The sequence below is a fragment of the Macrotis lagotis genome, chromosome 1 (assembly GCF_037893015.1).
Source record: "Macrotis lagotis isolate mMagLag1 chromosome 1, bilby.v1.9.chrom.fasta, whole genome shotgun sequence".
NCBI lineage: Eukaryota > Metazoa > Chordata > Mammalia > Peramelemorphia > Peramelidae > Macrotis > Macrotis lagotis.
The window spans coordinates 201428621-201446277 of record NC_133658.1 but is presented as its reverse complement, the minus strand read 5'-3'; positions in this window follow the sequence as shown (position 1 = coordinate 201446277).

The window sequence follows — 17657 nt, the reverse complement described above, 5'->3', positions numbered from 1 at the left end:
AGAGGAATTATCACACACAAGTTTCCAGTTGAGTTTGGAAACTTATCACCTTTCATGTATTAATAGGAGAAAGGGGTAAGGGATAGGAAAGGAGCGACTGATAGAAGAAAGGAAAGGAAGAAGGAGTAAAGGTAAAGGGGAAAGAAAAGGGAGGGGTTAGAAAGAAGGGGGTTAAACATACTGAAGGAGGTGGCATTCAGAAGCAAAATACTGGGAAATAGGAGTAAGATGAAAAAAAGTAGAAAAAAACAAATGGAGGGAAGATAGAAGGCGGACAATAAAGAGTGATTATAGCTTTAAACGTGAATAGTGTGAACTCTCCAATAAAATGGAAGCAGATAACAGAGCAGATTAAAAACCAGAATCCTATAAGGATTACCTTATTATCTGTTGCTTACAAGATGTTGCTTACAAGAAAGGCATTTGAAGCAGTGAGATACATAGAGAGTAAGGGTAAAAGCTTGGAGCAGAATATATTATGCTTTAGCTGAAGTAAAAAAAAAAAAGCATGTCTAGAAATCCTTATCTCAGACAAAACAGCTACAAAAATAGATCTCAATGAAAAAGAAAAGGAAGGAAACTATATCCTCCTAAAAGCTACCATAGGTAACAAAGTAATTTCAGTACTAAAAATGCATACAAGTACTATATTATTAAAGGATTCTTAAAGGAGAAGCTGAATGAGTTACTGGAAGACCTACACAGCAAAACTACTTGGGGCATACCTCAAAATCCCTCTCTCACATTTAGATAAATCTAACCAAAAATAAGTAAGAAGGAAGTTAAGGAGGTAAATAGAATGTTAGAAAACTTATACATGATAGATATTTGGAGAAAATTAAATGGGGATAGAAAGAAATATCCTTTTTTCTGCAATATTTGGCACCTACACAAAAATTTACCATGTACTATGACATTAAAATCTTCATAATAAAATGCAGAAAGGGAGACATAATGAATGTACCCTTTTCTGACATGTTGCAATAAAAATCATGTGCAATAAAGGGCTGACATAGATCTAAAACTAATTGGAAACTAAATAACCTAATTTTAAAGAATGAGTGGATCAAACAAGAAGTCATAGAAAGAATTAATGTTTCATTTAAGACAATGACAACAAAGAGACAACATACCAAAACTTATGGGATATAGCCAAAGTAGTTATTAAAGGATGCTTAGTGCTTATATGAATAAAATAGAGGAGAAAATTATTGAACTGAGCATGCAACTAAAAAAAATTAGAGAAACAATATATTAAAAATCCCCAATTAAATTCCAAATTAGAAATTTTGAAAATTAAAGGAGAAATTAATAAAATTGAAATCAAGAAAACCACTGAATTAATAAAACCAAGTTGTTTTTTATGAAAAAAATTAAATAGATAAATTGTTGGTTAATCTGATTAAAAAAGAAGAAACCAAATTACTAGTATCAAAAAATGAAAAAAAAAGGTGAATTCACCACCAGTGAGGAGAAATTTAAAGTAATAATTTGGTACTATTTTGCCCAACTATATGCCAATAAATTTGATAATCTAAGTGAGATGGATAAATATTTACAAAAATATAAATTGCTCAAGTTCAAAGAAGAGGAAATTAAATACCTAAATAAGATTATTTCAGAAAAAGAAATTCAACAATCCATCAGTAGACTCCCTAAGAAAAAATCTTCAGGGCTAGATAGATTCACAAGTGAATTCTATCAAATATTCAAAGAACAGTTGGTTCCAATTCTGTATGAACTATTTAAAAAGTAGGTGAAGAAGGAGTTCTGTCAAATTTCTTCTATGACAACAATATGGTGCTTATACCTAATTCCAGAAGAGTCAAAAATTATAGCCTAATTTCCCTAAGAATATGGATGCAAAAATATTAAATAAAATATTAGCAAAGAGATTACAGTCAGTTATCACTAGGATAATACACAATGACTAAATAGGATTTGTTCCAGGAATGCAAGATTTGTTCAATATTAGGAAAACTATCAACATAATTGACTATATCAATAACAAAGCTAACAGAAATCATATGATTATTTCAAAAGATAATGAAAAATTGACAAAATACAGCACCCTTTTCTACTAAAAAAACTCTAGAAAGCATAGGAATAAATGGATTGTTTCTTAGAATGATAAGAAATTTCTATCTGAAACCATCAACAAGCATTATATATAATGGGTATAAGTTAAAAGCATTCCCAATAAGATCCATGGTGAAACAAGGATGTCCATTATCACCACTATTATTCAGTATTATATTAGAAATGTTAACTTTAGCAATAAGAGCAAAGAAGAAATTGAAGTAATTAGAATTGAGAAGGAAAAAAAATTCTCATTCTTTGCAGGTGATATGATAGTATACCTAGAGAACCCTAAAAAATCATCTTACAAAACTACTGGAAATAATCAGCAACGTTAGCAAAATTTCAGGATATAAAATTAACCCACCAAAGTCTTCAGAATTTCTATATATTACTAACAAAGTAAGGCAGCAAGAGATAGAAAGAGAAATCCAATATAAAATAACTTCAGAAAGCATAAAATACTTGGGACTCTACCTACCATGGCAGTTTCAGAAACTCTATGAAAACAATGATAAAACACTTTTCACAGAAATAAAATCAGATCTAAATAACTGGACAAATATCAACTGCTCAGGGATAGGCCCAGGATAATACAATAAAAATGGCAATTCTACCTAAATTAAACTTCAAATCAAGCTTTCAAAAAATTACTTTAGTGAGCTAGAAAAAAATAGTAACTAAATTTATGTGGAGGGGGCAAAAAGTCAAGAATATCAAGGGATTAATGAAAAAATGCAATAGAAGGTGGCTTAATCATGCTCAATCTAAAATCATAAAGCATCGGTTATCAAAACTGTCTGGTAAGAAATAAGAGTCATGGATCAATGGAACAGATTAGGTACAAAAAAGACTGCAGAAAATTATTTTAATAATCTGATAAACCCAAGGATTCTGGCTTCTTGGATATAAGACCTCACTCTTTGATAAAAACTGCTTTGAAAACTGGAAGATAGTATAACAAAAACTATAATTAGGCCAACATCTCACTCCCTATACTAAGACAAAATCAGAATGGCTTCAGGATTTAGACATAAAAGACAATATTATAAGCAAATTCAGAGAACAAGGTATAGTTTTCTTGTCATATCTATGGAAAGGGGAGCAGTTTATGACCAAAGAAGAGGCAGAGAACATTATAAATAAAAATTTGGATATTTTTGATTACATTAAATTAAAAAGCTTTTGCACAAATAAAAATCACTGTAACCAAGATCAAAAGGAATGTAAATTGGGAAACAATTTTCATAACTGGTGTGTCTGACAAAGGACTTCTTTCTTTTTCTTTCTTTTTAGGTTTTTGCAAGGCAATGTGGTTAAGTGGCTTGCTAGGTAATTATTAAGTATCTGAGGCCAGATCTGAAGTCAGGTCCTTAGGGTCAGTGTTCTATTCACTGCACCACCTAGCTGTCCCTCAAAGGACTTATTTTACTTTAAATCATTATTGATTAGAGAAATGCAAATTAAAGCATCTCACACTTCTCAGATTGACCAATATGATCAGAAAGGATAATGATCATTGTGTAGGGGATATGGGAAATATGGGACACTAATGTATTGTTGGTGGAGCTGTGAACTGATCCAACTGTTCTGGAGAGCAATTAGGAATTATGCCCAAAGGGCAATAAAACTGTTCAAACCCTTTGATCCAGCAATACAACTACTGGGTCTATACCCTGAAGAGATCATGAAAAAGGTTAAAAATCTCATATGTGCAAAAATATTCATAGCAGCTCTGTTTGTAGTATCCAAGAACTGGAAATTGAAGGGATGTCCATCAACTGGGAATGGCTGAACAAATTGTGGTATAATGTATGTTATGGAACACTATTGTTCTATAAGAAATCATGAGGCCTAGGATTTCCAAAAAGCCTGGAAAGACTTACATAAATTGATGAGCAGAACCAGAACAATATACACCTTACCAACAGCATGGTGTGATGATCAACACTGATGGACTTGCTCATTCCATCAGTGCAATAATCAGGGACAATTTTAGGGTATCTGTGAGAGAGAATTCCATCTGTATCCAGAGAAGGAATTACAGAGCTTAAACAAAGACTAAAGATTATTATCTTCAATTTTTTAAAGTTGTCCTATATATTTCATAATTTCTCTATCTCTAATGTTTTATTTCTTCCTTTTGGATCTGTTTCTTAAAGCATTCCATTTGGATCTATGCATATCATGGAGGCAAATGTAAAGGCTATCTCAGAGTGCCTTCTGTGGATGGGAGAGGGGAGGGAAGGGAGGGAGGGAGAAAAAAATTTAAAATTCAGAACCTTGCAAAAAATGATTGGTAGAAACTATCATTGTATGTAACAGGAAAACAAATAAAATATTTATGTAATTTTTTTAAAAGCAAAGTTGACCAGCTGGAAGATAAAATTAACCAACTGGAAAAGTAAACAAAAATGCTAACTGAAGGAAAAAACTAAAATTGTACAAATGAAAATTAATGATTCTGTGACATCAAAATTCCATCAAGTAAAATTAAAAGACTAAAAAGTAGATGAAATGTAAAGCATCTCTTAGCAAAAATGACCAACCTGGAAATAGATCCTGGAAAAATAGTTTATGAATTATTGATCTATCTGAAAGCCATGATCAACAAAAGAGCCTGAAAATATCATGCATGAAAAGAACATGGAAAATTGCTCTAATATCTTAGGAGAAAAAATATAATATAGTCCTTGAAAGAATCCATCAATCACTCACCCCCTCCAAAAAGATATCTCAAAATAAAAACTGTAAGGAATATTATAGCCAAATTTCAGAATTCTTAGTTAAAGGAGAAAATACTACAAGAAGCTAAAAGAAAGCAATGTAAATAATAAGGAACCACAAATAGGATTGTGTAGGACTAATCAGTTACAAAATTAAAGGATCTGAGAGACTGGAATATGAGCTTGGATTACAACCAAGAATCAATACCCCACAAAATCCAGAATATTCTTTTAGGGGAAAAGATGGTCTCTCAATGAAATTGATGACTTTCAAACTTACCTAATAAAAAGACCAGAAATGGATAAAAAATTTGGTCTTCAAATACAAGACTCAAGAGATATATCAAAAGGTAAATGGAAGGGGGGATCTTTTAGTTAACTCTTGAGAACTGTATTTCTCTTAGGACAATTGAAAGGAACATATTTATAACAAAGAGTGTAGGCAAAAATTGATTGTGATGTGATCAAATGTTTAGCTCTTGAGTGATTTTGATTTCTATGATGCTTTAGCTCATGAGGATTGTATTTCAATAGAGAGTATTGGAAAGAGGGGGTGTATAAATTAATTATAATTTGATGATGATTATGGCTCTTGAGAATTTTGAGATAATGTTGCTTATAAATCAATCAAGTTTGGGATTGTACTTCTATCAGGACAGATGAAAGGAGTGTATCTTGATAGAAGTTGTGGGTACAAGACAGGTTTAAAACATTTAAGAAATGAAAAGAACTATTATATTAGAAGGTGAGGTATTAGAGGATAAATAACACTACATGAAGAGGACCAAAGACCAAATAAGGTAGAGGGAAAGAAGGAAATATTACTCTAAATAGATGTGACTCAAAGAGGGAATAATATATATTCCCAAATGGATTTAAAAATTTATCCTACCCTTCAGGGAAATAGGGGGGAAGGGGAAAGAAAGGGTAAGAAAGGATTCATAATAAGGAGGGTGAAAGTAAAGTTAAAATTAAAAAGAAAAATAAAAGGGAATAGGGAAGGGAGAAGATTAATAGGAAAGCTTGATAAAGAGGAAGCACTCAGGAGCAAAATTTTGGTGAGGAGGGATAAGGAGAAAGCAAAGAGGAAAAATATAAATGGGAAAGATAACATGGAGGAAATACAGGGTTAGTAATCATAACTGTAAATATGAATGGGCTGTTATTCTTTCTCTCTTTCTCTTGTCTTTTTTTCCTCCCTTCTAATTACTCTTTCACAACATGACTAATATGGAAATAGATTAAACATAAGTATACATATAAAACTTTTACCTGATTGTTCACTGCCATGGGGAAAGGGAAGGTAAGAAAGAGTGGTAGAAAAATGTGGAGCTCATAAACCTGCAGATGGATGAATGCTGAAAAGTACCTTTTCATGTAATTAGAAAAATAGAGTGAAAATGAAATTTAAAAAAAGAAACCTTGAGGAATGGGACTGCAGAAACATCTGTTTTACAGACTTTCATAAACTGATGCTGAGTGAAGTGAGCACAATCAGGAGAACATTTTATACAGGAACAGCAATATTGTGTGATGATCAACTATGATGGGCTTGATCATCTCAGCAGTATAATAATCAAAGACAATTCTAAAGGACACGTGATAGAAAATACCCCCCCCCATATCCAGAGAAAGAATTATGGAGTTTGAATGGAGACCAAAGCTTGCTATTTTCAATTTTTAAAATTTGTTTTATATATTATTGTTTTATTTTCCTTCTAATGGTCTTTTTTTCCCTTTTTTGATTTGATTCTTCTTTCATAGTATAATTAATATGGATATATGATTAACGAAGTTATACTTGTATAACATATATTAGATTGTTTTCCAAAAGGGGGAGGGGCAAGGGAGGAAGAAAAATATTTGAAAAAAATTTGAAACTCAAAACCTTACAAAAATGATTGTTGAAAGCCATCTTTGCACGTAGTTGGAACAATAAATAAAAAAAATTTTAAGCCAATAAAAAAGTGGAGCACATACTGTTATTACTCTTTTGAAATCACTACATGACTAAACTGCTTTCTTTTGTGGTTATTCATATGATTAATGATGTATTTCACATCACTCACTGTCTATTGTTAATATGCTTCAATCTACTCATACTTCCTGGAGGAGTTTTAATTATGATTCTTCTTGGATTGTGATGCTTCAAAGTCTAGAGGCATATTTCACATCTGGGAGAATATTGACCTAGCTCATTACTTCAGACATAGTCTAAAAGGTATTGATGTCTTGTCCATCTTCTCTTGGGACTTAAACGTTCATGGACATTATAATTCCTGATCAACTGGACGTGTGCTCTAACATATCATCATGGGAAGCATAGATTTGTTCTTATCCTAGCCCTGTTATCTTGGCATTTAAAAGAAAAGCTTTTGTGTCAGGGAGCATATTAGGATAATTGGAAGCAATGTATGATTTTCTACATACAATTCAGCTTATTTTAATGTGTTACCATCATTCTTGTACAGCAACTGAGATTTTGTTGAAATTGCATGCTACCTGAATATGTACACTGACCCTAGATTTCAATCTCCTTAAAGGTAGGAGTCTAGCTTGCCTCATTATCTCCCAGATAATTAGAATAATGTGAGTATACATTAGGTTTACAATTAATATTTTGACTGATATTTTGAAATGAATTAGCAATGGGGAAAAAGAGAATATAATGAATTAAGCAAGTAAAGTCCTTCCAAATGTTTGTTCTGAAATAATGCTAGCCTTTCTATTTGTCAGGCTGCTTACCAATCTAATTAAGCCCTGAGGATAACATAAGATTAATTTCAATGTAGGGACAAATGAGTATTTCTGTATAACTTCAACATTTTCTTATAAAATTTTGAGTTTAATAAGAGTATTTCAATTGGTCAACATCCACTTTTAAAAGCAAAAACTAGAACAACTGTTTAGAAAATTATTAACTTAGAATATTGATTTTATCTTATGATTTCTTTTACTTTTAGTCTGTTTTCCTGGTGTTTTGGGAAGTTAGAATTAAATTTAAAACTATGATGATTTTTAAAGATTTCAGCTAATGTTTGCATTGTCATCCTAAATGATTTAGGCAATAGATAACAATGAGAAACTATAAAGAGATAGAAAGTATAGAACTGATTTATGTCTAAAAGCCCTCAAATACTCTCTCATTGATTATTATTCTATGGGATGAAATGGAAAACCACAATTATAAAATTCCGACCTCAATGTTTAACCAGGCATCTGTTTGTGTTTGTTAAGGTTCATGCTAATTTGGAAAACATCTGGTCTGGCAAAATCTCAGTTACAAGAAGATCCCACTGTAATATAATGTATATATCTCTTCAGAACTGTTTTGGCTTCTATGTGCAAACACTAACCTCAATAACCTTTTACTTGTCCAATTTTTAACATGAGAACTTGGCAAACAGAATGAATGGGACAGTGAATATAAATCTCACTTGGCCTACAAGAACTATCCAATTTCTAATGTGTGTCAAACTCATTGCTTTAGAATTAGTTCCTGTGGCAGTTGATATACTTTTTCTTAATTTAATCCATCCAAAATCAAGCCATTTTAATGGTGGGGGGGTAAATAATTTTTTTTTAGCTTTTTGCAAGGCAAACAGGGTTAAGTGGCTTGCCCAAGGCCACACAGCTAGGTGTCTGAGGCCAGATTTGAACTCAGGTACTCCTGACTCCAGGGCCGGTGCTCTATCCACTGTGCCACCTAGCCACCCTAATAATTGTTTTAAAGACAAATTTGCAACAAAGATTTTAAAAAATTTTGAAGGTCTGCTTAGGAATTGATGTTTCATTCATCTATCACAAACTAGCCAGAGAGGTAAGGTTTGTCTTTAAACTCTTAACTTCTATTCTTTGTTCTTCCTTTCCTCCTTTTAGACATCCAGGGATATCTTGACTCATTCCTCTCCCAAGAAAAACATTGTTCTTAAAGCTAAGCTCAAGGGTATAAAAGATGGATAGTATTCTAAAGTCAAATACAGAGGCAAGGAACACAAGGAATACTTTCTATTATGAATTATTTTATAACCATACATATTTTTAGTGCCAGAAAAATCCTATTCCATGGCCTTTAGTCATTTATTTTGTGATAAGTCAAATCACAGGTATTAGAGTGAGTCAAAGGATCAAAAATTTTCCATCTTGGCTAAGATAGAAAATGTCATGTCTTCTGTGTTGCCATCCTAAAAGCTTATTTATATTTAAAGTGAATTCAAAGGCATTTATTCATCAATTCAACTAATATGCTCATCACAACTATGGCTATCTATATCATTTCTTGTTTCCATTTCTGTCTACTTACATAATTAGTGACCTAATTCAGGCCCCATGCCTTTTTATTTGGACTTTTACAATAGCCTTCCAATTGATCTCCTTTTTTTATGCAAGGCAATGGGATTAAATAACTTGCCCAAGGTCACATTGCTATATAATTATTGTCTGAGGCTTGATTTGAACTCAGGTCTTCCTGACTCCCGGGACCATATTCTATCCACTGTCCCACCTAGCTGCCCCATCTCCCCCCCCCACACACACACTTTTTTTCAGAATCTCTCAGTCCAATCCATGTATTCAAGGCAATGAGATTAAATGACTTGCCCCAAGGTAGCTAATAAGTATCAAGTGTTTAAGATCAGATTTGAACTCAGATCCTCCTGACTTGAATATTCTATCCACTGTGCCACCTAGCTGGCCCCATTCCAAACCACTTTTACACATTTACCAAAATAATATTCCTAAAAAATAAGACTAACGTCTGATAATATAATTCCCTTATTTTAAAAATCTCTAGGATAAAATATCTAGCTTTTTGCAAAGCTAGATATTTTTTTTGCTCCCTCTTCTAGGATTCTTTACCTGCTTCCACTATTGATCTTTCCTTGAAATCTCTTGTATTTACTTTTCTGTGTGCATATTTTATTCATCCAGTAGATTATATGATCTCCAAAGAAAGCCACAGTTTTGTCATTATATCCTCAGAACCTACTCGCGAAGTGCCTTATACTTAGAATTCATTTAATAAATTCTTGTCAAGTTGAAGTACTTAAATAATGAAATGTATATTGACAATGGGAATTCAAAGACCGAGCTTCTGGGCCTGGTGTGTCTATCCCAAAGTAACCTTGGACAAATCACTTTCTTCTCTCTGGATCTCAGTTTCTCACCCATAAAATGAATGGATTGAATTAGATCAGCTCAAAAGTTTAGTACAGTTCTAATATCCTTGATTTTTTTTAAATCTCAGTTTGATAACAAAGATAACTAGGTTTAGGAAGAATCTTAACTATTTAAAAAAAACTTATTTAAAGTAATGGTGTTAAGTGGCTTGCCCAAGGTCACACAGCTAGGCAATTATTAAGTGTCCGAGGCTGGATTTGAATTCAGGTCGTCCTGACTCCAAGGCTGGTGCTTTATCTACTGCACCACCTAACTGCCCCAGAATCTTAACTATTAATCATTTTGTAAATTGATATTTCTAACAACCCCTGAGCAAGAGAAAGGGACATTTGGGGGACAATTGGAAAATTTCTTGGTCTGTGAAATAATACTATGGAATGGCCCCTCTGATATTAATTACATATAAAGGAAGACATCCCTTTGAATCTAGAATATTGATCTGCATTCATTATGATTGGTTGGTGTTCCTTATGGCTGAAGAGGAACAAAATAACATCACTGTGTTGAGATCTATTGCATTCTTTTATTGAATAACAAACTGATAGAAGAATGAAGCAAAACTACTGGAATCAAATGCATCAAAAGCTTGTACCACCTCAGGGTAGTATCATATTGAACAGTAGGGAAGCCCGTTCAGATTAATATTCCTCGATTCAAGGATTGGACCTGTAGCTCTATAGTTATTTATTCTCCTTAGCCAAAAATCAGAGAAAAGACAGACTTCTAGAGCTAAGTTCGTAGTCATAGGGCTTAAATTTGTAACTCCTTTTTAGTTATTTCCTACTTTTGTCATTGTACACAAGTCATTTTCCCTTTGGGGATATGAGTTTAGAAAAGCAGAATGTATCACAGAGAAAATATCAATGAAATTGGAGCACAAAACTTAAAATCATGAAAATTGAATCTGAATTTTGCTACTTCTTGGCTATTTGGTCTTATTCAAGTTACAATTGTCATGGAACTTGGTTCCCTCATTGGTAAAGTGAGGAGGTTGCATTAGATGGATTAAATGGTCTCTGAAGTCACTAGTCAATTCTACACTTATGATCTCTAAGGGTCTTGAAAAGTGTCAAAAGGTAATTCACTGTAGAAAGAAATGACAACCCACCACAGTATTTTTTGCCTAAAACCCCCCATGGACAATATCAAATGCTAAAAGATAGAACTTTAAAAAATGAATGCCTCAAGTTGGAAGGTGTCAAAGATCTTACAAAGGAAGAGGGGAGGGCAACAAATAGCTTTAGAAAAAGTAAAGAAATTGGATCAAAACCAATAGCATGTCTATTTGAGTATGTGTTCGATGATAAAATGCAAGTCTGATTCTGTATAAATTAATATTGAATTGTAACTTGGAATATAAGGCCTATAAACAAAAGCAAATTGCATGTGTTCAAACAGGAAATGGGAAAATTAAATATTATCTTAGGTATCAGTGATCTTAAATGGATGGAAATGGGTACATTTTATTCATAAATATATTCATAAATAATAAATAATAAATAATAAGTTATTCATAATTATTTATAACATGTTATTATTTATTCATAATTATTGGGAAATAACAAATTAATACACTTTATTCATGTAAATATATATATGTATATATATATATATATACATATATATTATATATATATTTATATATATATATACATATATATATGTATATATATATATATATATATATATATATATCAGTGTGGGCAAGAATTCCTTAGAAAGTGAGCCCTCACAGTCAATTAAAAATGGGAGAAAAGGAGTCCTGGAGAATAGATTCAAAACTGACAGATTGATATCTGTTCAAATTCAAGACAAACTGTTTCACATCACAATTAATACAAGTCTGTGCTCCAAGTGGTGATGTTAAAGAGACAAAAGTTGTTCAATTCTATGAAAACTGATATTTCAAAAAATAACATCAATAAAAGATGTTGCAGCTAATATAAGGAATTAAAAGGCTACAGTAGGCAATCAAAAGATTACCAGGAAAATTTAGATTTTGAGTACAAAATGAAGCTGTGTCAAGGTAATCTTCTGGTTATCAGAAACAAACATTTTCAACAACCCAAAAGGTGACTTCACATAGACATCACCAAATGATCAATATAAAAATCAGATTGATTTTATACTTGTGGTCAAAGGTGAAGAAGTTCTATTTGTTGTTGTTGTCAGAATAAGTTCTGGAGTTAACTGTAGCTCAGATCATGAGTTTCTTATTGCAAAATATAGACTTAAATTGACATAACTAGGTCATGCTGAGTCTGGAGTGAGAAGGACAAGTCAAAATTTTACCTCAGACACCAAACACCAAGGTCACACAGCTAGGCAATTATTAAGTGTCTGAGTCTGAATTTGAACTCAGGTCCTCCTGACTCCAGGGCTGGTGCTCTATCCACTGCACCACCTAACTGCACAGAATCTTAACTATTAATCAGTGTGTAAATTGATATTTCTGACAACCCCTGAGCAAGAAAAAGGGACATTTGGGGGAAAATTGGAAAACTTCTTGGCCTATGAAATAATACCATGGAATGGCCCCTCTGATATTAATTATATATAAAGGAAGACATCCCTTTGAATCTAGTATATTAATCTGCATGACCATGGGTGATGCAGTGAATAGGGCAATGGTGTTGAATTCAGGAGGATGGAAGTTCAAATCCAGCCCCAGATACTTGCCACTTACTAGCTTTGTGACCTTGGACAAGTTACTCAATCCTGATTGCCTCCCATCCAGGACCATCTCCAGTCTTCCTGATTTTCATATGTGGCCACTGGACCCAGATAACTCTGGAGGAGAAAGTGAGATTGGTGACTTAGCACAACAGCCTCTTCACTTAAATCCAATTCACATGCTTATTATGGCATCACCTACCTGATGTCATGGCCTTCTTCAAAATGAAGGACAAACATTATAAATCCAGTAGAGAAGAAAAAAGCAAACCACTCAAGAATCTTTGCCAATAAAACCCCATAAATCTTCACAAAGAATTTAAACAATAATAAGACAATTTAACAATAATAAGAATTTAACAATAATAAGACAAATTTAAGAAAGTAGGAAATTCATCAGACTGTATAAGTATGACCTAAATAACACCCTTTATGAATATTTAGAGGTAATGAAAAAAACATTTTATAGAATTAGATCTGGTGGGTAGAGTGCCTGAAGAACTATGGATGGAGGTTTGCAAAATTTCACATGAGGTTGTAACAAAAAATCTCAAAGAAAAAGAGCAATAAAGCAAAATGGCTCTCCAATTAAGCTTTATAAATAGATGAGGAAAAAAGGAAAGTGAAAGCCAAAGGAGAAATGAAAAGATTCTGACTGCTGAATTTCAGAGAAAAGCAAGGGATAAGAAGGTTTTCTTATAATAAAAAATGCAAAGAAAAAGAAAATGGTAAAACAGGAAAGCCAAAAGATCTCTTCAGGAAAATTGGAGATATCAATGGAACATTTCATGCAAAAAATGTGCAGATAAAAGACAAAATTGGAAAGGACATAAAAGAAGTAGAAAAGATTAAGAAGTGGCAAGAATATAAAGAACTATACAAGAAATATTTTAACATCATCAATAATCAAGATGCTAATCTAGAGCTATACATCCTGGAGAATGAAGTCAAGTGGGCCTTAGGATACATTGATACCAATAAGGAATTTGAGCTGATCTTTCTAAAAATCCTAAAAGATGATATTAAAGTACTACACACAATATGTCAAAAAATTTGGAAATCTCAGATGTGGCCACCGAATTGTAAAAAATGATATACCATTCCTAAAGAAGGTCAATGCCAAAGAATGTTCAGTCTTTTAACCATTGTGCTCATTTCACACACTAGAAAGGTCATGCTTAAGAGTCTGTAAGTTAGGCTTCAGTCATAAATGAACTAAGATTTACAAGAAGAGAAGACTGGTTTTTGAAGAGGCAGAGGAACCAGGGATCATATTGCTAACATTTGCTGAGCTATGTAGAAAGTAAGGGAGTTTCAGGGAAAAAAATCTACTTTTGCTTCATTGAATACTAAAGTCATTGACTTTTTGTATCATAACAAATTGTGGCAAGTTCTCATTAAGAGAAAAGTGTGAGAGTATCATCTTATTTGTCACTTCAGGAAATTGTATGCAAGTCAAACAGTTGATTGGTTCAAAATTGGAAAAGGAATATGACAAGGTGGTAAATTGGCACCTTAGTTAATTAACTTAAATATAGAGTAAGTCATGCAAAATGTGATGAATCAAAAGCTGAATTTAAGGTGTTCAAGAAGAAATATCAACAATATCCCGTATATAGACAATACTACTCTAAGTAGCAGAAAGTGTAGAATAATTTAGAAGCCTTGATGAGGGTGAAAGAGGAGAGTGTAAAAATTAACTTGAAGTTTAACATTAAAAAATATAAAACTAAAATCATGACATCTTGTCTCATTGCTTCCTGGAAAATAGAGGGAGAAGAAATGGAAACACTGTCAGATTTTGTATTTTATGCTCCAAGATTATTACAGCTGGCAACTATGGCCCTAAAATTAAAAGACACTTGGAAGTAAACCTATAGCAAGTCTTGAATAGCATACAAAAAGCAGAGACTACTTCACTGGCAAAAGTCTATATAGTCAAAGCTCTGACTTTTCCAGTAGCAATATATGGCTGTGAGGGTTTGGAATAACTGAGTGTGCTGGGAATAATGCTTTTGAATTATGGTGCTGGGGAAGTCTTTTGAGATTTCCTTAGCAGCAAGGAAATCAAATCAGTTAGTACTTAAAGATATTAACTCAGTGTTCATTGGAAGGACAAATACCAAAACTGATATTTAAATGCTGTAGCCATATAATAAGAAGACAGGATTCATTGGAAAAGACTCTAATCCTGCAAAAAATTGAAGGCAAAAGAGGAAAATGACAGATGGATAAATAATGTTTATGGAAACAGCAAATATAAAATTAAACAGACTTTAGAAGGTAATGGAGGACAGAGACTGGTGTGCCATAAAAAGAGTCAGACATGACAAAATAACTGAAAAGCAAGGACCTTGCCAGGTCTTTTAATGTCATGTAAGTATGGACTTTTGAGATGCTTTTCTGCAACTCCTTCATTTACCAGATTAGTAAACTGAGGTTCAAAGTGACAAGTCAAATCAAATCAATAAATGTTTATTAAGCATCTTCTACATACTAATTGTTAGAATGGAGTTTGAACCAGAGGCTCTAAAACATCTCTTCTAGTTATGTCATTCTTGCTATCAAGTGATTCTCTGAGCTGGCTCAAAATCCCTGAATAATAATGTGAGAAGCCTGATTAGAAACAAAGTGATTACTCTTACCCAACATTTATTTGCTAAAGGTTAGCATTAGGGAGAAAACAACCATAATAGAGAGCTTTTCTATTGTTTTTAAGGTTTTAAAGCACTTTACATATACTTCATTTGGTCCTCTTTTAAAGTAAGTGCTGCTTCTTATCAAGATTTTACAAATAAGGAAAAAGAGACTGAGGATAAGAGACAAAAAACTTGTCCTGGGCAGTTAGTAAGTGTCTGAAGTAGGATTAGAACTCATCATCCTGACTATGTCTAGGGATCTATTCACTATATTACCTCACTGATTTTTGCATTGTGACTTAGATAATCTGGTATTCATTTACATGAGATGTTAATTTGTTTTCATCAGTATTAAAACCATTTCTCACTGAGCACCCAGATCACCCTTTAAAAGAGAGTGCATAAACCATTAATTTATAGCCTTTGTAAATGGAACATATTGGAAGGTCCAGTGCACTCAAGCTCACTGATTTACAGGGGGCTGATTGATGACTGTTTGTTCCAGAAGGCACCCTATATTTTATATCTAATGTGAAGATGCTGTATTAGTATCGCTAATATAATCAAATTAATTTTCAGAGGTAATCCTTTGAGGCTATGGGTCTAGATATTTCAGCTAGCAGATCTGAATAACTGAAAAGTCACTAATGGAAGTCATAATCTTCTTTTTCACCCTATACTTTAAAATAGCAACACTTTATTAATAATATGCGGGTTTTTCCTATTGTTATTATGTACCAAAACTTTGCTCACCCTACACAGTTCACTAAATGGAACAAGCTGTCACATCAATTGTGTCTAACAATCTGTTCCTCACTCCCCACCTTCTACTTTTCTATCAGGTAGACAGAGGTATATATATATTTTTTATCTTTACTCTAAAGTTAAGAATGACTGTTCCATTGATCTGAATTCTGCTATTATTTAGTTCTATTTTACACTTATGTTGTCATGGTCATTGAGTCTATGGTTCTCTTCTTGAAGTTTACTTTTCTATTTTAGTTCAAACAGATCTTCCCAAACATCTTTATTGTCAACTTTTAAGTTGTAAGCCAAGAAAACCATGCCATGGGGGGAAAATGTCAAATGTGTCAAACTCTTAATGATCCAGACTAATGAAGGAATGTTTGTCAGTCAGATAACCCCAGACAGGGGTTAATGCAAGCATCATGTCTCTTTGGCTTTCAAATGCAGTCTGTGGTTTGGGAGGGCAGTTTATTTCCTTGCTTGATTACATTTGATGCAGACTAATAGGAAAATGAGTTTACATTCCCTCTGCACACCATCATTGACGACTCCAGGAAACCCTGATCCATTTTACTTAATGTAAAGAAGGTAGGCCAAGATCATATATATTCCATGGATAGTCTACTGGGGGATAATCTACTTGTGATGTGAATAATTGAGACTTGATACCATGGCATATAATCTAGTCATCATTTGAACACTATCCTTTCAAACTATGAAAATACATAAACTGAGTAGGAGGAGAATTTATGAAGCAAATATTTGCAGATCCTATATTTCTGCTTTAGATTATAACAGAATGAATGCAAGAAAGAGGATTATATTTTAGCTATAGCAAATAAAAAGGTGGTGCAGGGGACAGAGAGCTAGGTCTGGAATCAGGAATAACTGAATTCAAATTTGGTTTCAGCTGTGTGACCCTGGGCAAGGCATTTAACCCTTTTTGCCTTTGTTTTCTCATCTATAAAATGAGTTGAAGAAGGAAATGTTAAACCACTCTAGTATCTTTGCCAAGAAAACACCAAATGGAGTCATGGATGAGTTAGACATGTCTGAAACTATTGGATGTACAAATGTATACATTTAAATAAATGAGTTCAAAAAGAGGAAAAATAGGGAAACATTGACTACATGACTGTAAAGCAAATTAAGAATTTTTTTCAATTTGAAACTGACTATTTTGGTGTTGCAATGACAAAGGCAAATAAAAATATCTAAAATCTCTTTATATCTAAAAGGGAGTTTGTAAAGTTAAAGACTTATACAAACAAGACAAGTAATAAGCAAAAAAAAAAAGAGAAAAATGAATGTTAATTCTGTATTTTTTCTCATTTCTATCCCTTCCTTGTGTTCCTTCCCAATTTCTTGATCTCAAGACCAAGTATCTTCTACCTCATTCTATGAAATTAGAGTATTTCATTCATTAGTCTTATGCAGTGTCTTAGAAACCAATCTTTGGGGTCATCGAAGATGGACTTGTGAACTCCGACTCCCCCAAACTCCAAAAAAACAAACAAATGTGGGCTCTAGCCAAAATTTAGAGGGGCAGAACCCATAGAAAGACTAAGTGATACATTTTTCCAGTCCAAGATAACTTAGAAGTTCTGTAGGAAAG